This window comes from Pongo pygmaeus, chromosome 1 (assembly GCF_028885625.2).
Source record: "Pongo pygmaeus isolate AG05252 chromosome 1, NHGRI_mPonPyg2-v2.0_pri, whole genome shotgun sequence".
NCBI lineage: Eukaryota > Metazoa > Chordata > Mammalia > Primates > Hominidae > Pongo > Pongo pygmaeus.
Window position 1 is genome coordinate 169,711,923 of NC_072373.2, and position 24,010 is coordinate 169,735,932.

Here is a 24,010-nt window from a genome sequence, read left to right on the forward strand (position 1 = left end):
TATTCAGATGGCAAAATGTACAGGACTTGATAGGTAATTGATTGAAACTAGTGAATGAGGGGGAGGGCGGACTCAAAGATCACACCCAGGTTTTGACTTGGGTGAGTTGGTGACTATAATGAAATAAAGTAAGAGAAATACAAAAGGAATAGAGAACAGAGAGTGTTCAGAAGGAGGGCATCATCAACAGTGCTGAACTGGAAAGGGCCAGTAAGCAAGGACTGAAATGCCTCCATTGTGTTTGTATTCATGATCTTTGTGATAGCACTTCCCAGAAGTCATCATTATTATTATCCCTTCTTTACGGAAGAAAACACTGAGGCTCAGAGTTGTTTTGTGAACCCATAAGGTCACACAGCTGGTTGGGCGCAGCATTCAGTGTGGGTATTCATTGATTGAAAATAACAACAATAGCAACAACAGCAAGAGCAACACTCTTATTGAGTGTCCACTGTGGGACAGGCCCTGTACTAGGTGCTGGGAGGCCAAGAAAAGTACAACAGCTCCTGCCTTCAAGGAGACCACTGTTTTGGAAGCCACATAAGAAAAATACATTTACATTTATCACACAGCTGTGGACAGAGTAAGGGGGCAGGGGGCACAAAGAAGTTTTGTGCTTGTGCTGGGGACATGGAAAAGATTTTGAAGTGGTGCAGTTGTTTTAGCTGACTCTTGGAAGAGGAGTAGGGATTTTCCAGGTCAATAGCTGGTGTGAGTTAGGGCAAACGGCAAGGAGACAAGTAGGAATTTCAGGTTAGGGAATAGCAAGTGCAGAGGCAGGAGGATGAGAAAGAGCCTGGCATCCCCAGGAAACCCAAGCACTTCAGTGTGGCTAGAGGTAGGCTGGGGCTGCTTAGTTGGTGTTTGAAAAGCCACGTTAAGAATTTTGACCTTGTCTTGCAGACCAGAGGCTCTTAACTGGTAAGTTTCAGAAGGTCTGTGAAGTCCCTGAATTCTTACTCATAATTCTCTATAGATCCCAGTTGTCTCAGAAGTTGAGGGAGGGACTTCAACAAGAAGGTAGTGAGTGGTTATCAATGTCAAATTTTAAAACAGATATACATCTTATTCTCCTCAGGAGTTAATTGTATTTTATAGAGAAAACTCTATGCAATCTTCAGATTGTTGAACACTTCCTACTCTGCCAGGCAGTCAGTGTGCATCCTCTGAGAATCAGACAATTAGAAGTGCAAGAGATTTATTGTGGGAAATGCTAACGAAAGGTAAAAAGGGAGGAAGAAAAAGGCAGGAGAAACATTCAGACTGTGAGTCAGATACAACAACTATGAAGGGAGAGGAAGAAAGATTGGGCAGGAAGAGCCTCAGGCAGGAAGAGCCTCAGACAGGGCACATCTTTGAGTGGGATTTCGCTAGGCTGATTGGGAGTTGCCACACAAAAGTTGCCCACTAGAAAAGTCCTGTTTGGGAGCATTAAAGACCTGAATCTCGTATCTCTCCTACCATGCTCAGTCAGTGGCTAAGAGCAGCTTAGAAGTATGGCATCACAGCCAAATCAATATCACGTCAAATTCAAAAGTGTGGCAACAGCAGGCTGCCAGTCAACTACACTTCCCACAGCAGGTTCTTTAAAAGGGAGGTTTGACTCCGCTACACAATATTTCAGATTGAGAAAAAACTAATCTAACAGAGTATCGACTGGTTATTGAATGTTGTTGCTCTGAGCAGGAAGAGTTAATCCTGTTGGGGATCCGAGGCATTAGCTAAGATATAGAGAAAGGGATTGCTTGGAAAGTGAATTCCAGACACAGGAATAGCATGAACAAAGACCCCGAGACAAGATATACTGGGAAATGTGCAGGAAGGCAGGGTTTTCCAGTTATGTAGGAGCAACATCATATAGGATCCCAAATTTCTGTTGAAAACCTTGAAACCATTCAAATACTGGGAAGTTGCTCATTAAATTGAAGCACAAATTATGCGCCAGAATTATGAATAGAGTGTGCACTGAGGACAAAGATCCCAGTTCCCAACATGTATTTTTTTCTTTTTATTATACTTTAAGTTCTGGGATACATGTGCAGAATGTGCAGGTTTGTTACATAGGTATACATGTGCCATGGTGGTTTGCTGCACCCATCAACCCATCATCTACATTAGGTATTTCTCCAAATGCTATCCCCTGCTAGCCCCCCACTCCCTGACAGGCCCCAGTGTGTGATGTTCCCCTCCCTGTGTCCATGTGTTCTCATTACTCAACTTCCACTTATGATGAGAACATGTGGTGTTTGGTTTTCTGTTCTTGTGTTAGTTTGCTGAGAATGATGGTTTCCAGCTTCATCCATGTCCCTGCAAGGGACATGAACCCATCCTTTTTTATGGCTGCATGGTATTCCATGCTGTATATGTGCCACATTTTCTTTATCAGTCTATCATTGTTGATGTGCATTTTGATTGGTTTCAAGTCTTTGCTATTGTGAACAGTGCTGCAATAAACTTATGTGTGTGAGGTATCTATATAGTAGAATGATTTGTAATCCTTTGGGTATGTATCCAGTAATGGGATTGCTGGGTCAAATGGTATTTCTTGTTCTAGATCCTTGAGGAATTACCACACTGTCTTCCACAATGATTGAACTAATTTACACTCCCATCAACAGTGTAAAAGCGTTCCTGTTTCTCCACATCCTCTCCAGCATCTGTTGTTTCCTGACTTTTTAATGATCATCATTCTAACTGGTGTGAGATGGTATCTCATCATGGTTTTGATTTACATTTCTCTAATGACCAGTGATGATGAGCTTTTTTTCGTGTTTGCTGGCTGCATAAATGTCTTCTTTTGAGAAATGTCTGTTCATATTCTTTGTCCACTTTTTGATGGGGTTGTTTGTTTTTTTCTAGTAAATTTGTTTAAGTTCTTTGTAGATTCTGGATATTAGCCCTTTGTCAGATGGATATATTGCAAAAATTTTCACCCATTCTGTGGGTTCCCTGTTCACTCTGATGATGGTTTCTTTTGCTGTGCAGAAGCTCTGTCATTTAATCAGATCCCATCTGTCAATTTTGGCTTTTGTTGCCATTGCTTTTGGTGTTTTAGTCATGAAGTCTTTGCCCATGCCTATGCCATGAATGGTATTTCTTAGGTTTCTTCTAGGGTTTTTATGGTTTTAGGTCTTATGTTTAAATATTTAATCCATCATGAGTTAATTTTTGTATAAGGTGTAAGGAAGGGGTCCAGTTTCAGTTTTCTTTATTAGTCTGGCTAGAGATCTATCTATTTTGTTGATCTTTTCAAACAACCAGCTCCTGGATTCATTGATTTTTTGAAAGATTTTTCATGTCTCTATCTCCTTCAGTTCTGCTCTGATCTTGGTTATTTCTTGTCTTCTGCTAGCTTTTGAATTTTGAAATCTTCTGCCAGTTTTTCCAACACCATTTATTAAATAGGGAATCCTTTCCCCATTGCTTGTTTTCATCAAGTTTTTCAAAGATCAGGTGGTGGTAAATGTGCAGCATTATTTCTGAGGACTCTGTTCTGTTCCATTGGTCTATATATCTGTTTTGGTACCAGTACCATGCTGTTTTGGTTACTGTAGCCTTGTAGTATAGTTTGAAGTCAGTTAGTGTGATGCCTCCAGCTTTGTTGTTTTTGCTTAGGATTGTCTTGGCTATACGGTCTCTTTTTTGGTTCCATATGAAATTTAAAGTAGGTTTTTCTAACTCTGTGAAGAAAGTCAGTGGTAGCTTGATTGGAATAGCACTGAATCTATAAATTACTTTGGGCAGTATGGCCATTTTCATGATATTGATTCTTCCTATCCATGAGCATGGAATGTTTTGCCATTTGTTTGTGTCCTCTCTTATTTCCTTGAGCAGTTGTTTGTAGTTCTCCTTGAAGAGGTCCTTCACGTCCCTTGTAAGTTGTATTCCTAGGTATTTTATTCTCTTTGTAGCAATTGTGAATGGGAGTTCACTCATGATTTGGCTCTCTGTCTATTATTGGTGTATTTGAATTCTTGTGATTTTTGCACATTGATTTTGTATCCCAAGATTTTGCTGAAGTTGCTTATCAGCTTAAGGAGATTTTGGGCTGAGACGATGAGGTTTTCTAAATATGCAATCATGTCATCTGCTAACAGAGACAATTTGACTTCCTCTCTTCCTATTTGAATATCCTTCATTTCTTTCTCTTGCCTAATTGCCCTGGCCAGAACTTCCAATACTATGTTGAATAGGAGTGGTGAGAGAGGGCATCCCTGTCTTGTGCTGGTTTTCAAAGGGAATGCTTCCAACTTTTGCCCATTCAGTATGATATTGGCTGTGGGTTTGTCATAAATAGCTCTTATTATTTCGAGATATGTCCCATCAATACCTAGTTTATAGGAAGTTTTCAGCATGAAGGGGTGTTGAATTTTATCAAAGGCCTTTTCTGCATCTAATGAGATAATCATGTGGCTTTTGTCATTGGTTCTGTTTATGTGATGGATTACGTTTATTGATTTTCATATGTTGAACCAGACTTGCATCCCAGGGGTGAAGCCGACTTGATCATGGTGGATAAGCTTTTTGATGTGCTGCTGGATTCAGTTTGCCAGTATTTTATTGAGGATTTTCACATTGATGTTCATCAGGGATATTGGCCTGAAATTTTCTTTTTTTGCTGTGTCTCTGCCAGGTTTTGGTATCAGGATGATGCATGCCTCATAAAATGAGTTTTTCTATTATTTGAAATAGTTTCAGAAGGAATGGTACCAGCTGCTCTTTCTACCTCTGGTAGAATTCTGCTGTGAATCTGTCTGGTACTGGACTTTTGGTTGGTAGGCTATTAATTACTGCCTTAATTTTAGAACTTGTTATTGGTCTATTTAGGGATTTGACTTCTTCCTGGTTTAGTCTTGGGAGGGTGTATGTGTTCAGGAAATTATCCGTTTCTTCTAGATTTTCTAGTTTATTTGCATAGAGGTGTTTATAGTATTCTTTAATGGTAGCTTGTATTTCTGTGCAATCAGTGGTGATATCCCTTTTATCATTTTTTATTGTGTCTACTTGATTCTTCTCTCTTGTCTTCTTTATTAGTCTGGCTAGGGATCTATCTATTTTGTTGATATTTTCAAACAACCAACTCCTGGATTCATTGATTTTTTTTGAAAGGTTTTTCATGTCTCTATCTCCTTCAGTTCTGCTCTGATCATATTTTTGTCTTCTGTTAGCTTTTGAATTTGTTTGCTCTTGCTTCTCTAGTTCTTTTAATTGTGATGTTAATGTGTCGATTTTAGATTTTTCCTCTTTCTCCTGTGGGCATTTAGTGCTATAAATTTCCCTCTAAACACTGTTTTTGCTGTGTCCCCGAGATTCTGGTACCTTGTGTCTTTGTTCTCATTGGTTTTAAGTAACTTGTTTATTTCTGCCTAAATTTCGTTATTTACCTAGTAGTCATTCAGGAGCAGGTTGTTCAGTTTCCATGTAGTTGTGCAGTGTTGAGTGAGTTTCTTAATCCTGAGTTCTAATTTGATTGCACTGTGGTCTGAAAGACTGTTTGTTATGATTTCTGTTCTTTTGCATTTGCTGAGGAGTGTTTTACTTCCAATTATGTGGTCAATTTTAGAATAAGTGCAATGTGATGCTGAGAAGAAGGTATATTCTGTTGATTTGAAATGAAGAGTTCTGTAGATGTCTCTTAGGTCTGGCTTGGTCCAGAGCTGAGCTGAATTCCTGAATATCCATGTTAATTTTCTGTCTCGTTGATCTGTCTAATATTGACAATGGGGTTTATGTACCACTAAGAGAGGGAAAAATGCTTACAATAAAACCATGATATATCATTTATTGAAAATCACATTGCTATTTCAGAAATGTTGATGCCTGAAAGAACATATATTAGAATTTATGAAATATGGTGATGAGTTTTCCAGAAACATTATCTAATACATTATTATAATCATACTTGTAATTGTGGTAATTATTTGTAGACATCACCAGGAGAAGATAAACAGACAAAATCAGGATGTATTAATTCATTTGGGCTGCCATAACAAACTACCATAGATGGGGTGGCTTATAAACAACAGACATATTTCTCACATTTCTGGAGGCTGGGAGGTCCTAGGTCAAAGCACCAGCAGATTTGGTGTCTGATGAGGGCCTGCTACCTGGTTCACAGACAGCCATATTCTTGCTTTGTCCTCAACATAGCTGAGGGTCCCAGGGAGCTCCCTGGGGTCCTTTTTATTAGAGCACTCATCCTATTTATGAGGGCAGAGCCCTCTCAAAGCTCTCATTTCTAGTACCATCATGATGGTGATTAAATTTTAATTTAAGAACTTTGGGGGAACAAAAACATTCAGTCTATAGCATAGATAAGATCAAAGATGGCTTCCCTTTTCTATAAGGTAACCGTTTATACAAGAAGACTTTGATTTCCTGTACTATTTTTGGATCTTTATTAAACTCTCGAATAATTATACTTGGAAGAGCAAATATAAGACTACAGGGCTTTCTTACAGAGTTATGCATATAAACTTTGTATATACAATTCAGAGCTTTCTTATATGGTTGTGGAAATTGTGTACTGGACAACTATAGGGAGAGTGGTTAACATGGTATACCACATGGATCTTGCTCCCTAGGGTTGAGCATTGCATATCCTGTGTGAATTCATGTGGTTGGCCTGCATAAATCTCATAGCTAAGTCTACGCAGCCTCATCTCTGATCCTTTATTCTAATAAGCCAGCATCACAGCACAAGACTTCTGCTGGGAAAAGAGGGAATGGATGAGTTTGCAATCAACTTTGAGATTAAAGTTTTAAGTTGTACATTTAGTAATGAAAAATGACTAGAAATGATAAAATCTACCTAATATATTGCAAAGAAATTGGAAAGGATGATTTGTCAGAATGTGGCTGAAGGTATTAATGGCAAAAAAAGAAAATATGTTAGTGTTTTTACCACATCGTATTGAGAATCCTCAATAATATGGTTATATAAAATTGAGAGAAAAACATGTCTTTTGACTCAGAGAAATCTTCATTCTTCCTAAGACAGACAGACATACGATAATGAATTAAGTACTATTGGAGAGAAGGGTTCCAGAAGGTGCAAGGAGGGGGTAGGGATTAGTCCTGAGTGGGCAGCAGAGGAGACTTCTTTGAAAAGCTGACATTTTATTTTTTATTTTTTCAAAAAAATTTTTTTAAATTTTAGATTCAGGTGGTACGTGTGCAGGTTTGTTACATAAATATATTGCATCATGCTGGGATTTGGGCTTCTATGGAACCCACCAACCAAATAGTAAACACAGTACACAATAGGTAGCTTTTCAACCATTTCTATTCTCCCTTCTTCTCCCCATTTGGGGTCCCCAGTGTCTATTGTTTCCATCTTTATGTCTGTATGTACCCATTGTTTAGTTTCCACTTATAAGTCAGAAGATGTAGTATATGATTTTCTGCTTTTGTGTTAGTTCATTTAGGATAACTACAGCTGCATCCATATTGCTGTAAAGTACATGATTTCATTCTTTTTATGGCTGAATAGTATTCCATGGTGTACATGTACAAAATTTACTTAATCTAATCCATCATTGACGGGCATCTAGGTTGATTCCATGTCTTTCTTGTTGTGAATAGTGCTGTGCTGAAAGGAACAACATATGAGTGCATGTGTCTTTTTGGCAGAATGATTTATTTTCTTTAGGATATATACCCAATAATATGATAGCTGGGTTGAATGATAGTTTTATTTATAGTTCTTTGAGAAATTTCCAAACTTGTTTCCACAGTGGCTGAACTAATTTACATACCCACCAACAGTGTAAAAGCACTCCCTTTACTTTGCATCCTCACCAACAGCTTTTATTTTTGACTTTTTAATAATAGCTATTCAGACTGGTGCAAGATGGTATCCCACTGTGGTTTTGATTTGGATTTCCCTAATGATTAGTGATGCTGAGCATTTTTTCATATGTTTATTGGCTAAAAAGCTGGTATTTCATTTCATTTTTTTTAAAAAGGTTTATTTTAGTTTCAGGGGTACATGTGAAGGTTTGTTACATAGGTGAACTTGTGTCACAGGGGTTTGTTGTACAGCTGACTTCATCACCCATGAAAAAGCCCAGTACCCAATAGTTATTATTTGTGCTTCTCTTCTTCCTCCCACCCTCCACCCTCAAGTGACCCCAGTGTCTTTCATTCCCCAAAAGCTAACATTTTAAACCAGCCCAAAATATAATAATTTTAATCCGAAGTCGCATGTGATTTCTGTTAATGATAAAACAGATAACATTTGAAAAGGAGTCCTTTTGATAACTCATGTATTAAGGACTAAATATTTGTACCTGCCCCCACCCCCAAAATCATATGTGAAACCCTAACAACCTATGTGAATGTATTTGGAGATAGGGTCATAAGCAGATGGTAGAGTTTAAATGAGGTCATAAGGGTGGGGCCCTAATCTGATAGAGCTCTTGCACTTTTCAGAAGAGGAAGAGATACTGGAACGTGTCTCTGTCTGTGTGCATTCAGAAAGAAGGCCATGTGATACGGTTTGGATGTTGCCTCCAACCAAATCTCATGTCAAAATGTAATCTTCAATATTGGAGGTGTGGCACGGTGGGAAGACATTGGGTCATGGAGGCAGGTTTCTCATGAATGGTTTAGCACCATCCCCCTTGGTACTGTCTTCACAATAGTGAGTTCTCATGATATTTGGTCATTTGAAAGTATGTAGCACTTCCCCCTTCACTTTCTCTTGCTCCTGCTCTGGCCATGTGACGTGCATATTCCCTCTTCACCTTCTGGCATGACTGTAAGTTTCCTGTGGCCTCCCTAGAAGCTGAGCAGATTCCATCATCATGCTTCCTGTACAGTCTGCAGAACCATGAGCCAATTAAGCCTCTTTTCTTTATAAATTACCCAGTCTGAGGTACTTCTTTATAGCACTGCCAGAATGGACTAATACACTATGTGAAGACAAAGGGGATGTCTGCAAGCCAGGACAAGTGCGTCTACCAGCAACTGAGTTCTGCTGGACTTTGATCTAGGACACCCAGCCTCCAGAATGGTGAGAAAATAAATTTTTATTATTTAAGCCACTCAGCGTGTGGTATTTTGTTATGGTAGCTCAAGTACCATATGGTGCAAGTAGATTAATGCACCACATCTACTCTGTTTTCTGGCTCTATTCAACTAATTTTAGGCCATAACAATAATATTAATTCATAATTCCCCAACAATACAGAATAGTTTAGTTTTTGCCTTGCTTTTTATCCATCAGATTTCATTAGATTCTCACAATAGGCCAGTGAAATGTAAATTATTTTCATTGGGCTATTTATAAATGAAAAAATTTTGAGACTCGGAGTTTCAGCTAATAAGTTGCTCTAGGTTCATTGCTATTTCTACTCAAATCCAAACACTGTTTTAGCCAGGACAAGGGTCAGAAGCTCAGCAACTCTAAATCATAACAGCTGCATATCCCCTCCCCACCTAAATATTATGGTGATTTGATAGGGAAAAAAATGAAATAAGATTTTTTTCTCAGAAGAGCAAAGCTTCCAGAGTTTTACCAAATCTTTGAAGCCTAATGCCATAAAGTTGTTGACTTTATGGGGGTGTGTGGTGGGAGGGAAAGTAGAAGAAACACTTATTATAGTGACTGTAAAGAATAATCCTAGAACATATTTGATCTATCTTCTATATGAACGATTCTTTCCAAAGATATATGTTCCAAGCCATTATATTAAAACATCAGTTAAGAGCCTTATCAGGTATGGTAATGCCTCAGGTGGAATTTGGAAAGTGCAATTATTAGGGTGCAAAGACAGCTTCAAAACCATCAAGCAATCACACTCAGTCAGTTATGGTGTTGAAGTGAAAACAGCAGCAATTGGCATTTGGAACTGTTTTCTGGAAATTCTTGTTTGTGTTAATTCAGGGGCACAATTTGTATAGCAGGAATGATAACTCTATTTCTGGAGGGCCCTTCTATCCTGCAGATTACGATAATCTCTGAACCAACCTACAGTCCATGAGACTACAATTCTGGGAAGGCTCTCTGCTAAGGCTCCCCTACTGTTTTTTTATTCCACCATTCTTCAAGCTGTATTTAACATTAATTTGCCCTCTGGATTGGTTATTGATTACACTGGAGTACATGGAGAAGCTGGCTAGGAGGCAACACTCTTTACAAAGTTCATTCACTTAAGTTTACAGAGGATGTAGGTGGGTCTGATCTGCTGGAGTCAAAGGATTTAAGGAAAAACAGGCTTTCCCTAAGAGTAGCTAGCCTTGTACGTTAGCTTATTCCAGGTGAAATGAATAGGGCTCCTGATTGTATGAGGCCATGTGAAATTCACAAAATACCTTCTCAAACATGATCTTGATCTTTCTTTCTTCTCTCTTTCCTTCTCTCCTTCCCTCCTCTCTTCCCTCGTTTTCTTACCTCTTTCTGTTCTTACCTCCCTCTCTCCCTACTTCTTTTCTATTCTTCCTCTCTTTCTCCTTCGTTCCCTTCCCTCCCCTCTTCTCCCCTCCCCTTCCCTTTTTTCCTTTCCCTTCCCTCCCTTCTCCCCTTTCCCTCCCGTTCTCTTCTCTCCCCTCCCCTTTCCTTCTTTTCCCTCCCCTTTCCTTCCCTTCCCTCCCTTCTCCCCCCTCCCTCCTGTCCTCTTCTCTCTCCTCCCCTTTCCTTCTTTTCCCTTCCCTTCCCTTTCCTTTCCTTTTCCCCCTCCCCTCCCCTCCCTTTTCCTCCCATTCCCTTCCCTTTCCTTTTCCCCCTCCCCTCCCCTCCCTTTTCCTCCCATTCCCTTCCCTTTCCTCACCTTCCCTCCCATCCCCTTTCCTTCCTTCTCCTCCTCTTCCCTTCCCTGTGCTCCTCTCCCCTTCTCTTCCCTTTCCTTCCCTTCTTTTCCCTTCCCATTCCTTTTTTTTTGCGATCATGTAATGACTACTGAGCACCATGCCAAGAACAATATGCATTCAGAGCCAAAATATTGTTAGTTTCAAAGAGCTCAGTGTTTGTGAGATTGAAAAATAAATAGGTGATTCTAATATAGGTTGAGAAGGGCTATGGTCGAAGCACAAAATGTTTCCTAAACAAAAAACTCCTAACCCCAAGTGAGCTGGGTGTTAGGGTAAGGGTGAGGTTAGGAAAAGGTTTCTGTGCAAAGGAGCCCCTGAGCTACTTCTGAAAGAAGAAATTTAATTTAGATTAGTGACCAAGGAGAGGAAGAGCTTTCTAGGAAAAAAGACCAACAAATACCAATGATTGCAGATAAATGTGTTTTCTTTTGGGGGAATACGAATAGTTTTGTATAGCTGGGGTTGAAGATGAGGGAGGTGGAAAAAGAGGTCAAGCTGAAGGGCAGGGGATGGTTGGCGGGGATGAAGTTCTGGTCAGGCAGGCAATGGTCAAATCATGATGGCTCCTGTGTGCCATATAAAGAAGTCTGGATTTAACCCTGAAGATAATGAAATCTGGATTTAACCCTGAAGAAATGAAATTCTGAGAAGCGAAGAATCACAGTCTTGTTAAATTCCAATGAAATTTTTAAGTCCCTTGTCTGCCTTCAGGATTCAACCAAATGTTCAGAATGTTGTTACACTCTTAGACTTCCTCTGACCTATATGCTGTCTTTACTTTGCGGAAAGTAGGAGAGCAGTTGCTGAGTCAGCACCGCAGGGAGACAAGTGTGTAAGGAACATGGATTATTCATGGGGCTTGTGCACTGTTCCAGGTGCAGCCATGATTGCTGTGGACTGGGCCCATTTGTAATGCAAAGGCATGGCAAGAAAATCCATTTTCTCATTTTCAGAGCCTATTTTATCTCCACGCTCCTGCCCATGTTACAAATTTAGGCTGATAAAGTGAAACAGGAGGCAGAAGAGCAAAGTGAAATTTCTGATGACTGTTTGCAAAAGGAATTTTTAGATACCAATTTGTGAACTCCTTTATTCAGAAGGAAATGATTCAGAGAGAATGTATCTTGAGTCCTGGTGGTATAAAACAATGAAGAACAGATTTTGAAGTCAGACAAATGTGAATTTGAATTCTGTGATCCTGAGAAAGTCAGCTAGCTTCTCTGCACCACAATTTCTTTATCAGTAAAATGTGAGTGATAATATTGTGGGAGATGGAATTTTTGGCCCCAATTTTTCACCTCGTCCTGGATCCTTGACCTTTACCTTGTGACTTTGAAGTTGCTTCCACTAGAGGCAGAATATACTTTCTGGTCCTTTTATTTTGGCTTCAGGCATGTGACTTATTTTGGCCAGTAGGGTACCTGGGGGTAGGGAGGAGGGAAGTAACCATGCAATAGGCCTCAATCCTGGCTTTAAAAGTTATCACATGGTTCTCTTTCCTTCTTGCACTTCTGCTATTGCTGTGAGAAGAACTGCCCTAGGATTTTGCAGGCACCCCAGCTTGAACTTCAATGAAGCAAACTTGCACTCACTACACAACAAGGAGTCAAGCATAGGGGAACTGGTAACTTGAATCAGAGATGTTTGGCTGTGTCCCAGTTGACCCACAGACGTGAATAAGAGAGAACAATTTTCATTTCAAGCCACTATGTTTGTGGTGACTTGTCATGCAGCAATAGCAAAATGATACAAATACTGTGATAGACTGCTTCTGAAATGGCTCCCAGTGATCTTTCCTCATCATGGTCACTCCATGGTATATTTTCTTTTCTTTGTATGTGGGCTGGCCTTGTTGATCTAGTAACTTACTTTTAACTAATAGAATATGGCAAAAGTGATAGAATGGCACTCTTGAGGTTAGATTATAAAAGACCATGACAACCACCTTCCTGACACCTTTTCTCTCTCTGCTTACTCACTCTGATGAAGGAATGTGCCATATATGGAGACCTGCATGGAAAGGAACTGAGGATGCTCTCTGACTAAAAGCTAGAAGGAACTGAGACCCTCAGTCAACAGTCTACAAGACACTGAATCTTGCCAGCAGCCATACAGTGAGCTTGAAAGCAGATCTATCCTCAGCTGAACCTTCAGATGAGACCGCAGCCTAAGCAGACACCTTGGTCGCAGCCATGTGAGACAACCTGAAACAGAGGGCACAGCTAAGCCTCAGCCAGGATCATCACCCTCTGAGGAAACTGTGAGAAAGCAAATGTCATTTTAGGCTATTTAATTTTGGAGGTAGTTTGTTACACAACAATAAATAACTATTATAATTATCTTGAGGATTTCCTGGGGAGAATAAATGGAATTGCATATATAGGTCATCATATGCAGAATACTGGTACCTCAGAGATGTTCACCCCAGAGATGTTGTAGGAACCTGTGAATATATTACCTTACATGGCAAAGTTTTCCTGGATGGTTTAAGTTTAAGATGGAAAAGTTTAACTGGATTATCCCGTGGGTCCAATCTAATAACAAGAGTCCTTAAAAATGGAGAATATTTTTTGGTCATGATCAGAGAGACATGTGATGATGGAAGAAGTGTCAGAGATGCAATGTGAGCGGACTAAAACTGCTGTTGCTGACTTTAAAGATGGAGAGAGGGGAACCCGAGTCAAGGAATGCAAATGGCCTCTGGAAGCTGGAAAAGGCAAGAAACGGATTCTCCTTTAGAGCCTCTGGAAAAAAATGCAGTTATGCTGACACCTTGATTTTAACTTAGTGAGACCAATAATGGAGTATGACCTTCGGAGCTGTAAGTTAATAACTTTCTGTTGTCTTATGCACTCGTTTATGGTAATTTGTTATAGCAACAATGGAAAATGGATACATAGCATAGCCTATTAGGACTTAGTGAATACAGGTTTTCTTTATGCTTTTTCTTTCTCCCTTTCCTTATTTTTGAAACAAGTGGATTTAACTTCGTATAAGAGCAGTTTTGTACGAACTTCATGGCACTATTTGAAGATTATGGGGAGAATATCTTTAAGCTCTTTGAAAAATGCCTGGCACACAGCAAGCAGTCAAATGTAAGCTATGATCTTTATGACTGTAATTGTTACTGTTATTATCCAGAGGCCCTGATTTCAATTCTCCATTCCACTAGGAAACAGAATATTCTTTATTCCAGTGAGGAACTATGATATAGCCAGCAGTGAAAAGTGTTGGACAGAAGCCTTTTTTTTTTTTTTTTTTTTTGTCTGGAACTCCCAATGTTCAAACTTAAAATTTTTCTACAAAAAGTTTTGGGCCATTTTTTATAAACTTGTATGTTTCTGAAAAATAGCCTTAGTTGGAGGCATTTACTCTTATGGGTAAAAAGAAGTCTCAGGACATGAGAACTCTCCTCAGATATCTCATGGGCTGTCAAAACGGAGAAGGAACCAATTTTTTTCTGTTTGTTTGGTCTCATTGGGTAGAAGGAGTAATGGTAGAAACTTCAGTGAACTGAATTAGAGTCATGGGAGCTGCAAAGGACCTGAAGGCTCCTATAAGGATACTTAATATATGAAACCAGCAAAGACAAAATTAAAGTATGTATAATAATTCTATAAAGGTGTGGTGGAATGCACCCTTTCAATTCCCAAGGAGACTCATTCATTCTACAATGTAGTCTAGTGAAATAATTATAGTTGTAAATACGTATACAACGATTTTTTTAAAAGACAATTTTCACATTGACACATAAAAATTTTGTTGCAGTGTTCCTGCCACCCAGCTTTGGCTCAGTAGATGGACCTCACCCCAGGGTTTTGATCCCAATTAGTGCTATTGTTCTTAGAAGAATATCTTACAACATCAGGTGATGCAAAGTGGTTCAACAGATTGGGGAGCCCATGTGTTGTAAGAAGAGACTGGGTGTTTCTATCTGCCCTTCTCTAAGTCAGTGACCTGAGGCAACGTTTCTAATGAGCTGAATGTCTGTGTCTTCTTGCCTTTGTCCATGCTATTATCTCAGTTTCCCACAGTTCTTCACTGCTTAAGGGATAAAGTCTTGATTACACAGCAGGACATTAAGGGCCCCATCACAAACTGTTCTGCATCTACCTTTCTAGTTTTATCTCCTACCAAATCTTACCAGACATTACAGACTCTATACGATTAGTCATTCATTTATCTCTTTCATGTCATTTAACAATATTTTACAGATTATAATGTGGCCAGTCTAGTGACTCTCAAGGTATTACAGTTTAGTGGATGAAATAGACATTTAACGAATAATACAAAATAAAAATAGAAGTAAAATTGTGATGAATATCCTGAAGTTAGGTTATAACAGGGGACTAAGAGTAGCAGGAGACTGTATAATTGGAGGGGGGGGGGTGGGGGCTGATCATGCAGGGGCTGAGGAAGTGCTTCAGAATTTTGTTGAATTGAGGCATTATTTTGTGATATTGCTGTATCAACAAGGCCCAGTAGCAGTTTTAGCACAGTGCAGGCATGCAATAAATGTGAATAAAATAAACGGATGACTGAAAAAATTGATATTGACAAAAGATAAATTAATCTGCACACTGTATCATAACAAATTAAAGCACACACATATTGTTTAGGAGCACATATTAATGTAATTAGATATTAAGTCATACTTTACAGTTTACAATGCTTTTCCATGCAGCATCTCAAAGAATTGTACATACACCAATGAATAAAATTCTTGTGTTTGTTTTGTAGAAAACTGAGACTATGAGAAAGTTGCCCAAGGTAACATATCTAGTAAGTAACAGAAGCAGACGTAATGCTTTGGTCCTCTGGTGTCAAATGTGGGGCCTCGTTCTTCTTTATTTATGAAGAAATAAGGGTGGGATGATTTCAATAATACAGAAATAAGTGATGAAAATCAACACTTAAGTGGGTAAAATATTAAACAATCTTATCTGATTGAAGGAATAAAAACATTCTCATTGCATTGAAGAATCTCAGGGTCAGATTAGGGAGAAGAAAACCCAGAGGGGTTAGCCTGGCAGGTATAGCAGCTTGTCACCCAGAAACACCTGCCAATCCAGGAAGAGACAACTGAGAGGATGAGATGTGAGTCCAAGACCCACTGTGGATGGGGATCCACAGTAAACCATACACGCTTTGAACTGGGGACCTTAAGGCCTCCACTCAAGATGGGACAGTGAACCAGAAATAGTCTTTTGTCCTAGGGACTCAATCACTATAAATGGCCTAATGTGAAGTTTCATTGCTAGTGCCCCTAGCCACTGCCAGAGGCAAATCTAAATTCTCCTTGGAGCAGGAAACATCAATCCAAGCCTCCATTATTTCCATAATTAATATTTTCATCTAAAATATTCAGAACTCAATCAAAAATAACCTGAAGGGAAGTGTTCCTTGACAAGTTAAATTTCATCTCTCAAATATCATTCTGTCCACGGAGCTTGGTTTTATCTTAAGGCCATTAACGGGCTTTCAGGAGGGGACCGTAATATTGAGGTACATTTTTTAGAGAGAAAACTCTGGAATCTCTGAGAAGATTGGGTTAGTGTTCAGTTAGAATTATTTTAACCAGCTTCCACTTAACCAATCGACTAACCAATTTAGAGGATTTTAATCCTTTAAGCAGAGGAATGCTGTCCCTCATTCCCTCTGTAAAACATTCTGATTGATATCAGGAGCTAGTACTTTCATGTACTTGTGCTCCAGTGAGTGGAGTTGTATGTTTTCAGAATCACTTGGGTTAGTTACCAAATCATTTATGCCAGTTATATTTCTTAGTGTAGACGTATAATTTGAGTAAATATTTTATAAGCTAATAAAATATTACTAAGAAAGGACAGTTTGTGTTACAATTAAAGTGGGTTGAACACTTCAGAACAACTCAATAGAGGTGCATACAAAAGAGTTACCATCAAATAAAGTATAAACAAGAGAATTATAATGATTCAGGAAATTTGCAAAATTTTGGAAGGCTTCCATATTTAGATTATATCTCAGATATATACATATATATATTTTGAGATAGGATCTCACTCTATTGCCCAGGCTGGAGTGCAGTGGTGCGATCTCTGCTCACTCCAACCTCCACCTCCCAAGTTCCAGCGATTCTCCTGCCTCAGCCTCCCGAGTAGCCGGAATTACAGGCGCCTGCCATTGTGTCTGGCTAATTTTTCTATTTTTAGTAGAGACAGGGTTTCACGATGTTGGCCAGGCTGGTCTCGAACTCCTACCCTCAGGTGATCCACCCACCTCGGCCACCCAAAGTACTGGGATTGCAGGCGTGAACCACTGCGCCCAGCCATTTAGATTATGTCTCAAATATTTTAAAGTTTTTATTTAATTGGAAATCATATGAAATAAAGGATTCTTTCTGTCATGAAAGTTACATTCTAGCTTCCACTGGAATTCTGATACAGGAAAGATTGTCATATAAAATGGACATGCATATGATATTACTACTTGTTAATAACATGGAGTAAAATGAAATATTGTCATATTCATAATATGGCATATAATACTATACTGTTAAATCATAACATATTGTTTTATTTATTATAGTAATTATTGTATTATTATATTATACCAATAATATATATTAACTAAAAATGCTGTAATACTCTTCTTAATATTAATAATAATAATAATAAAATATGCAGTATATTCCATTTTATCAGTCACTCCTTATATGAACACCATTTATCCTTAATGACTATTCCAAGGCTCATCACAGAGTAGGCATTCAAGATTACCTAATGAATGAATAAGTCAAGTAATCTTTCAATATTGCAATGATTCTTCTCAGGTATCTCTCAAATTTGTCAAAATCAATTAAAAAATGTGAAGCTCACAAACTGACACATTAGTTGTTGGTGTGCTCTCAACAGCAATGGCCCTATTTTCTGACAGAACTGACTTATAAGGCACTTGGCATCCAATAAACCTGTAAATCTGGTTTCTCACAAATTGCTCTTATTCTAGGTTATTCTTCATCGTGAACTTGTGCAATTAATTTTTAGAATCTCAGTAGAAGAGTCTGCATTAATTTATTCATTTTATAATTCCGCAAACTTTTATAGAATGCCACTATGTATCACACACTGGCCTAATTATCTCCATAAATAGGCATTTTATTCATTTTGGCCTATTCATTAAATTGCAGGAGTTATTTTGGAGTCTTGAGTCTATTATCTAAAATATTAGATATTTTTATCAACTGTTTGTCACCTAAAAATTTGACAAACATGTTATTTATGTAATTATAGAAGTCATTGAGGGAAGATGTTGAAAGGGACTGGACCAAATTAAAAGATAGTAGAAACCACTGGAATATGGCTTCTTGGCTGTAAAATTCTTATTCTCATCCAGTTGGGGCTGGAAGTGGAACAATTATGACAAGGTGGAATTTCAGATACCCAGTATGATTTAAGGATAGTGTGGTTCCTCTTGGTAATGTTTAAGAGGCTATCCAAGAAAAGAGATGAGAAGGTTCTGTTCTAAAACGGACAAGGCCAGTGCCCAAGGGCATCTGAGAAAGAAGCAGCCAGGAACATAGCCAATGTGGGGAGAAGAAACTAGGAAAAGTGATGAGTTAGGCTCATACAGATAGGCTTATAGAGATAGGCTCATAGAGGTAAGTCTTTAGAAATTCCCTAGGAAAACTGTAGGTGGTCATGAGAGATTTTTTAGAACATTCTAAGTTCATCTTGTGTGAGTGTGCTAATGTCTTTTCATGGAAGTAAAACTGGATGGAAATAGTTGACATTAACACACAAATCAATCATCTTTTTTTTTTTTTTTTTTTTGAGACGGAGTCTTGCTCTGTCGCCCAGGCTGGAATGCAGTGGCGCCATCTCGGCTCACGGCAAGCTCCGCCTCCCGGGTTCGCGCCATTCTCCTGCCTCAGCCTCCTGAGTAGCTGGGACTAAAGGCACTCGATATCACGCCCGGCTAATTTTTTGTATTTTTAGTAGAGATGGGGATTCACCGTGTTAGCCAGGATGGTCTCGATCTCCTGACCTCGTGATCCGCCCGCCTCGGCCTCCCAAAGTGCTGGGATTACAAATCAATCATCTTTTATATTGCCAAATCTGGCTGGGTCCTTACTTCATCTCAGTTACTGGGAAGGAGTATTAATTAATTGCAAGTGTAGGATTCCCTGCCTCCAGACCAAGGAACAACCAATCACGCATTGTATAAATATCTTTCTAATCATACCCTGTAGATATAGTAAGAATTGGCGCTTCCTGGCCAAAGGATTAAAGGGCTTTTCTGATGCTCTCAGCTGGCAACTAGCCCAGAATTGCCTTGTTCTCATGTCCTGGTCTTTTTTGCTTGGATTTCTTCAATATTAGGAATTTCTCTGTCCTGGTGAAAGAGTGCAGCTCTCTCATTGCCTTACCCCTGGGTACTGGGACAAGGTGTAAGTGGAAAAGTTCTAAAATGCATTTAATTCTACAAACATTTATTGACCACTGACTGTGTGCCAGGCACCCTTCTAAATGTTTGTAGTACACCACTGAGAAAACAGAAAAAGAATCCTGCATTCATGGACCTTTACCTAGCAGAAGATAGACAGTAAGCACTAAAAGCAATCAAGAAGTAAAAAATGTATTTTCTTAGAAGGTCATAATTACTATGGGAAAAAGCACAGTAGAGACACAAGGGAGATAAGAGATGTTCAGGAGCTGGATGGACAGATTGTTGTATTAAGTAAACTGACCAAGGAGGCCTCAATGAGAAGGTGATATTTGAGAAAAGTCTTAAAGGTGAAGGAGTGAGTCATGAAAATCATGTGCTAGAATCCCAGGCAAAAGGAATGAAGTAAAGGCCCTGAAGTGAGAGTGAGACTGGCACTTTGGCAATGAGCAGAGTCAGTGACGGGGAGTAATAGGAAATCAGAGAATTAATGAGGGCCAGGCTATGTGGGCTTATAGGCATTGTAGGACTTTGGGCTTTTACTCCGAGTGAAATGGAGAGCTGTTGAAGTGGACAGTGGAATGAAAGGATCTGACTCAAGTGTTAAAAGGATCACATTGGCACTTGTACTGAGAACATATTGTAGGCAAACAAGCCTGGATGCAGGAACGTCTATGAGGAGGTTGTTGTAAGAGTCCCAAGAAAAGTTTTTGGTGCTTTGGTTGGGGATGATAACAGTAATTAGAACTAGCCAGATTCTCTGTGCATTTTGGATGTAGATCTGACAGGATTTTCTGGCAGATTGGCTGTTACATGAAAGGAAAGGAATGTCAAGCATGACTTCAAGGTTTTTGACATCAACAACTGGAAAGATTAAGTTGTTAGAATTGTGATGGGAAGGACTGTGGATGGAGCAAGTTTCAGGGGGAAAGCAGAGTTCAGTTTTGGACATATTGATTTTGAGATGCCTGCCAGACATCCGAGTGGAGATGTTTCGAGTAAGCACTTGGATACATGAGTATAGAGATGAGGATAGAGGTCTAGATGTTTGAGTAAGCAATTAGATTCATGAGTATGGAGATGAGCATAGTGTTTTCTTTATTATGGAGAGCTGATTTTTCTGTTTAATACCACAGCAGTTTTCTAGGATGGGATTTGGGAGGAAGTGGATGCAACTGACCTTTTTTCTCTTGTGACTTGTGTCTGGGTGGGATACGTGACTGTGTTGAAATCTTCTATCTTTTCACCACTCTGCTTCTGAAGCTGCAACCCTGTCAGTCCTCAAAGGTAATATTTCTCTGATTCTTGACATTTCATCTAGAACTTCTTTGAACTGATGTGCCTCTGGATGTAGTCCCTGAAGCAGCTAGTTTCACTCCACATTTTTGCTATTTTCTTGAAAATTTCTTCCCTTCTTCACTATTTCTCTTCATTCCCAGAAAAGCTGGATCCACTGACCTAATGGTTATGGCAACAAGGAGTTAACAGCAATAAGTTTGGTGTTAACTCCTTGTATACCACCAACTGTTATTATGGTGTTAATAACGGTTATAGCACCAACCATTATTTAATGTTATAGCAAATTCCGAAGGCCTCATCTTGTTCACAAGTGTATCATGAGAGGCTTTGTAATGTGGCATTAGACTTTGTTACATGACAGATTCTGGGATATTTTGTTACATGTCAGAGATCATGTTACATGTCAGGTTCACTTTCTCTATGGTATTATCCTGAGGTTTGAGAGGATCTATTCCAAGTGAACCCATGATGGTTCCATGTGATCAACTTACTTTTTCTACATGCTAATAAAATATGTTTATGACCATTTCTCTTGCCAGGAATAAAATTATACATACACATCTTAATTTCTTGGAATTTGATTACTTCTTCTGCTTTGAAATTAGACCAAGTTTAGCCTGCCTTTGCTATTTTGGCATATCTCCAATTCTTCATGATTTTCTCATGTAAGTATGAATTTGAAATTTTTCTATGCATAGATTTTCATTAACACTATATCATATTCAGAGTTGGCAAAAGATGTCATTTTTGAGAAAAAAATAAAGACTTTTCTAGTAGAAAAAGAAGCCTGAGCGGTTTTCTGACATGTTACTATATTTACAAAATAAACTGGTTTCAGAGATCAGTTTATGAATTTGACATAAGGTTTAGTATTTCCATTCTATTTCTTTATACTTTTAGTTTTATTATGCAAATGACACAGGAAGCCACAAGATTTTTAGTCATGGACTAGCTGTGAATATATACAGTAAATCCTTTTCTATGCATTTTGTGGTTTAGTTGAAAAATTGTGGCTTTGGGTAGAAAATCGAGGATTGAATCCTGGTTCTGTTTACTGACAAGTTCTGTAATCTTGGAGGTCACATGAATTCTAGTAAACTTCTTTTCATCATCTGCCAAATAGGGGTAATTATGAATGTGCCACAGGTTGTTGCCTTTTATTCATTCAGCAAAGTTATTGAGTACCTGCCATATGCCAGGCACTATATGACAGACATCAAGGATGAAACATGACAGATATAACCCAGGCCCCCAGAAAAATCATTGTCTCAGAAATAAATGTGTAAACACACTAATAAAATTGAGTGTGGTCATTTCTGTAATAAAAGGATTATATTGGAAATGTATCCTTTTACTGTACGTAAGAGGTTTTGTTTGGCTGAAGTCTATAGAACAATTCTAGATTCTCTTCATATTTAAAGGTCTTCAAATATATTAAGAACTAAAAATGAAAAATTCTCACCAAATAACTTAGCTACCATGCAGACATGTAAAATGTAACTTAAATGTACGCTCTGGCTGTGTTGAAACTTCTTTGAATAATAAAGTTACTGATGAAACAACAATCTCCAGTCTTTACGGGGTTTAAAGCAAGCTACAAAGTCAACTCAAAACATGAGAAGACAATGTGAAAGATTATGTAGTATGATAAAATATTTGGGCTGATAGGTTTCTTTAGCCTCTCAAAATTTAGAATAAAGTGGATAAATCTAGTGGAGCTAAAGATCAAGAATATAAACTTTGAAGCCAAAATGCCAACATTCAGTTCTGTCTCTGTTTTTACTAACTGTATAACCTTAGAGAAGTCACTTAAATTATTTGTACTTCCTCAATTTCCTTCCCTGTAAAATGGAGAGAATGATAGGGTTGTAGTGAGGACAAAGAATAGTGCCTGGAACATAGTAACTACTATATAGGTGTTTCCTGTTATAATAGTATCAATACCAATAATAACATTGAAAATTGATAGTACTAAAAATGAATTTAGTATTCTTTAGTTAAAGATTTTGCATTCAAATTCCAGGCAGTATAACCCATAAAGGAAAATACATTAAGATCACAAAGACTGGAAATTACGAAGTAAAACTACATGATTTGCAGATGATCTGAAAATCTACTTTGAAAGTTCAACAGAATTTTACAGGCAAAATATTAGAAACAATAAAATATTTTAGCACAATAGCTAAATCAGTATTAAAAAACTCTATTGTATTTCCATATACTAAAATAAATATTGGCCCCAGTTCCCCAGTTGTGTTATTAAATAGCTAAAAGACCTTGGGTAAGTAGTTTCACCTCTCTGGTCTTGGCATTTGATCTATCTGTAAACTGAGGGTATTTCGTTCAGTCTCTCCTCTGGTCCCTCCAATTCTAATGTATGATGGATCTCCAGATGTTTCTGCTTTACCTCACCTTGTCAGTGGTGCCTTTTAATTAAAAAAATTCTCTGACATTTGCTAAGTGAAAAGTGTTGTTTTACATGATAATTTTGATATACTCTTTTTGATATACACCTCTACTCAGTTTATAACTTAGTAGCAACTGAAATATTAATGATACCTAACATTTTCTTAGCTAATCAAAGGTAACAAAGTGTTTTCATTTGTATAATGAAATATTTTGTGAGTATTTAACAAGTACATAAGAACGTGAATACCAAACAGGGTGTATTAAACTCAATAAAAGAGGTAGAAACTGAATAGCATTTGAGGAAATTTCTAGTTAACAGTCACTTACTGGTCACTCATGTTTATTTCTCTTTTCTTCCTTGGACTGTATAAAATTATAGTACAGAATCAAATTTTTAAACCCCTCCCCCCAATACTATCAGCCCATGAGGATACTGATTTCTTCTGCATTGTTTGCTTATGTATCTCCAGAACTTAAAAAGTACCGCATTGCTTGTGGGCACTTAATAAATGGTTGTTGCATGAATAATTGAACAACACAAAGAAAAGAGTTGAGGCCATTTGAAGATGAGATATTTCAACAAATACACAAAAGACAATGAAAGTGGGAAAGTCCAGTTTTAGTTATATGGCAGATTAGATAACCTAATTGACCCTTTTGCTGAAAACAACTAGAAGCTACAGGTTTTATGTGAGTCTTTTTATTAGCTATCAAGAAAGGAAGGAGATGAAAATCAACATGAAAATAGGAACTCAGAAAGATAAGCGTAGCTCTGCTTACTGCTTTTGCTCTGAAGGTAATTGACAAAGACTGGTAAGCTTAACTTGCATGGCTTTGAAAGCATCATGGACAAGAGATCAAGCCTAATATGAGGACTTTTCCCTTCTTATAACTGAGAATGCCTTGCAGTGAATCCTTTGATGAAGTCTAAACTTCCTAACTCTGAGAAAACAGCAAGGAGAAGTGTCTTAATCTTTTGTGTTTGTTGGGGAAAAAAGCTATCTATCCTAAGAATGTTAACTAAAAATTAGCAATCATTGAAATGTGTAGGCCAAATTGACACCAC

The 24,010-nt window shown here is 38.3% G+C and overlaps 1 long non-coding RNA gene across 1 annotated transcript in view; it reads left to right on the forward strand.

The window, feature by feature from the left end:
• Positions 1–24,010, forward strand: part of LOC129016060 (uncharacterized) — a 104,988-nt gene that overhangs the window by 13,231 nt on the left and 67,747 nt on the right. Inside the window, exons 2-4 of the long non-coding RNA XR_008494712.1 lie at positions 8,893–9,016; positions 12,802–13,633; positions 21,075–21,200. This is a non-coding gene — a long non-coding RNA (uncharacterized LOC129016060). The remainder of the gene's footprint in view (positions 1–8,892; positions 9,017–12,801; positions 13,634–21,074; positions 21,201–24,010) is intronic.